At 31.1% G+C, this 3,293-nt stretch overlaps 1 long non-coding RNA gene across 1 annotated transcript; it reads left to right on the top strand.

The window, feature by feature from the left end:
- On the top strand, window positions 1–2,543 carry LOC112507275. The gene is made up of 3 exons (XR_003068506.1): window positions 1–44; window positions 826–963; window positions 2,232–2,543. It is a non-coding gene; the product is annotated as an uncharacterized LOC112507275 (long non-coding RNA).
- Window positions 2,544–3,293: the final 750 nt, after the last annotated feature.

Genomic DNA, 3,293 nt, shown 5'->3' with positions numbered 1-3,293 from the left:
AGCAATTACTCCAAGAGGAACCGCAAATTGAGTTCAGTGGAGAGGTTAGTACTCTTGATATATTTTCTTTTTAGATCGAAGTAGTCATGCTTAGCACTATCATTGGGTCTTATCATCATGAATTGTCAATTATTTGTTTTTCATCTTCACTTGAAACAAACGAGGGTTGAATGATCTTTCTAGGCAATGTTGTGGTTGAAGTATAAAACTGCGATGGAGGTATTTGTCAACATATGGGAGAACCACCGTGACCTCACTTTCTTTGCTTTGATAGAGGAAATACCATATAAATATTGGAGGCAAGGATAAAATTTAGGGGGTCTCAACAAAAAGCTAAGAGTTATGATGGAAACATACAAAGAAGAGCAAATTATCAATATGGAATATCTCTTATAACATGTGATTGTTACTTGTTAGCCACTTAAGCAAYTGTATAGGCTTCTCTGGCTATGCTTGTTAAGAAATCTAGAAAAAGGTCTATCTTTAACCCCTGTGGAAGGGACGAGGGTTTTCTCATTCGATGGTAGTATGAAACTTCTCATGGACCCAAGAGGTTAAGCCTGTAAGGGGGTTATGGTGTAGAGCTGTTGGATTGTAATTTGTCAAATAATTGCTCTTTGTTTATAGTTTGATGTATGGTTTTTACATTTAGACCTTGTATTTGAAGCAAAAATTGATTGTATTCATTCTCATTTAAAAACATTTATTATGTATCAATATTAGTGGCCCATTTGATTTGTTGCAAAGCCTCATGCTTGTTTTCTTGTGGCAAAGCCTCATGCTTGTTTTTTTTTGGCATTTTTTCACGAGTTTCACTCTTTGCAGGAAGCCTATGGATCTGGATATGCATGAGTTGTACAATGATTACATAAATTCTAAGTTTGGCAAGCAAATCGATTATTCTTCTTATCTTGAAGTGTTTTCACAACCACATACCATCCTTCAGAAACTGAAATTGACGAGGTAATAATAATGATCGTTTCAAGTTCTGTCTCTCTTCTCCTGTCTGTTTTTATATGTATAATGTATTATTTATATCATACTTGCAATATATTCTTTCTTTCATGTTTCATCAGAGCCCTCTTCTCAAGTAGGGGTGGTAATGGGTCGGGTTGGGTTGGGTTCAACCCATTTATTAAACAAGTTGAAAATCTCAACTCAACCCAACCTGTTACCTAATTGGGTTGACAGCAGGTTGATCTGTTTACAATTTTTTTAATCCAACCTGTTAAATAAATGTGTTGAACCATTTAATTTTAAAATTTTAAATAAAAAAGGACTAGACAATTACAAACAAATTGTTCAAAGTTTGAATAAAACACAACTACAACAAATATATTGTTCAAAATAAGTTGGATTGGCTTTGGAGGCGATAATAGAGTAATGAACTAAAGGGTTTTCTTAGGGTATCATGATGATCAAAAGTAATGGAGGGGATTGGAATTTGGAGTTTCATCTCACAGCGGTAGGATTTTTAATTAAGAATAAAACAAAATAAAAAAATTAGAATACTAAATATAATATTAAAAATAAAATAAAATTATATAATATTTTAAATGGGTTGAAAACTCAACCCAACTCAACCCAACCCATCTATATAAATTCAAAAAATTCAACCTAACTCAACCCAACCCATCTATATAAATGGGTTAGACGGGTTGACCTATTTATTTAAATGGGTTGAAAAACTCAACCTAACCTACTAATTTTGGATTGGGTTCGGATTGAGTCATTTTTTGCCACCCCTATTCTCAATTATTTGTATTTGATCTCTTTACTTGCAATATAAGTTGTGTTCCTGTGACCTGTGTGGCCCTATGTAGGCAAATCTATGTTTTTCTTGTCAATATATTTTTAAAGATTAGAAGCTATAATTACAAACTAAGCAATGGTTTTCTATTGGTGTGGTGTTGTTACTATGGTATTTTGGTAAATGTTACTGGCCAAAAGCAAAATGGAATACCCATTTTTGATTTCATGTCTCTTAGCATCTTGTTATCCTTTGACTGCCTTTCAACTTCAAAGTACAACTACTCATGGTTCCTACATCAAATGTCATTATGCAATCTAAATCTTTACCCATAATTCATAGTTAGACTTGTCTAAATTGAAGGAGTTTTCTCAAAGTTCTAAATGTCTAATGGTCTATCATTGTAGTCATTGGAGTTTTTTTTATTGTCATTGATGCTTATATATGTTTATCTTGTAATATTTGCTTTAATCCTTGGCAGGGAAAAGGCTAAATCCTGGAAGTTCATTTTACGTCTCTTGCTTATATACACGTCTTACATAGGATCAACTTGAATAACATTTTTCAAAGGAGGGAAAGGTTAGTTTATTTCAATGAACCTGATTATGAGATACATTTAAGTCTTACATATGTTGTTATTTTGTTCTGTTTCTGCTTCATTGATTTCACATTTTCGCTTCACTGGACCTTCCTCAATTGTACATTATTTTACCAAATTGCCCTTGATGACACATATGTATATAGTTTTATGTTATATACCGAATTATCATATAAATACTGGTACTTTGGAATGTTTTGTGATCGATTATTAAGCTAAAAAAGTTTTGTCATCGATTATGATTGAAATGTTTGTAGACTTTGGAAACACCATTTATCAATTTTTGTTAACTATCTTACTTTATATTAATATGTATTTTACAAGTGAAATAAGATGTATCATTGTCAATACCTTGCTTTCAATGGGTAAAAATAATTTCTTATTCTTTTTATTATTATTGTATCCGCAGGTAATCTTTATTCTTGAAGATAATATATATTCTATTAGTAAAATATGATTAATTAAATATAAATAAAGTTACATGATTATATCTCCGTTTTGTTTAAACATGAATTTTGGGGTTTTTTTGTTGATCATGAGTTGCATTAAGTGAAAACCATTATTAAACAATCTAAAAAATAAAAACTTATGTGTGTTTGGAAATCTGTTAATCACACAATTCTCTTTCCAAATCTCTGGTCAGTCAATCGTTATAAAATTTGAAGTTTATAATGATCATAAACTTCATACATTCGATTTACAAAAAAAATTGACATCCTGCCGCATTGCGCGGGTATCCAACTAGTTATATTATAAAGCATTTGGCTAAAACTCTTAAAAACTCTTAAACTCTTAAAACTCTTAAACTCGTTCATCCCTAAACAATTTCATCCCTATCTGATTTCATCCCATAACTGAATTCGTGTAACTAACTGCAGATAAACATAATCAAATACATGATAAACATCTCATTTTAAATATAAAAAATCTAAAATATAATTAGGA

The sequence above is a fragment of the Cynara cardunculus genome (genome assembly GCF_001531365.2).
Source record: "Cynara cardunculus var. scolymus isolate 2C chromosome LG 2, CcrdV1, whole genome shotgun sequence".
Classification (NCBI taxonomy): Eukaryota; Viridiplantae; Streptophyta; class Magnoliopsida; order Asterales; family Asteraceae; genus Cynara; species Cynara cardunculus.
The sequence above is the reverse complement of the archived record's forward strand: the minus strand, read 5'-3'. Positions and strand labels throughout refer to the sequence as shown.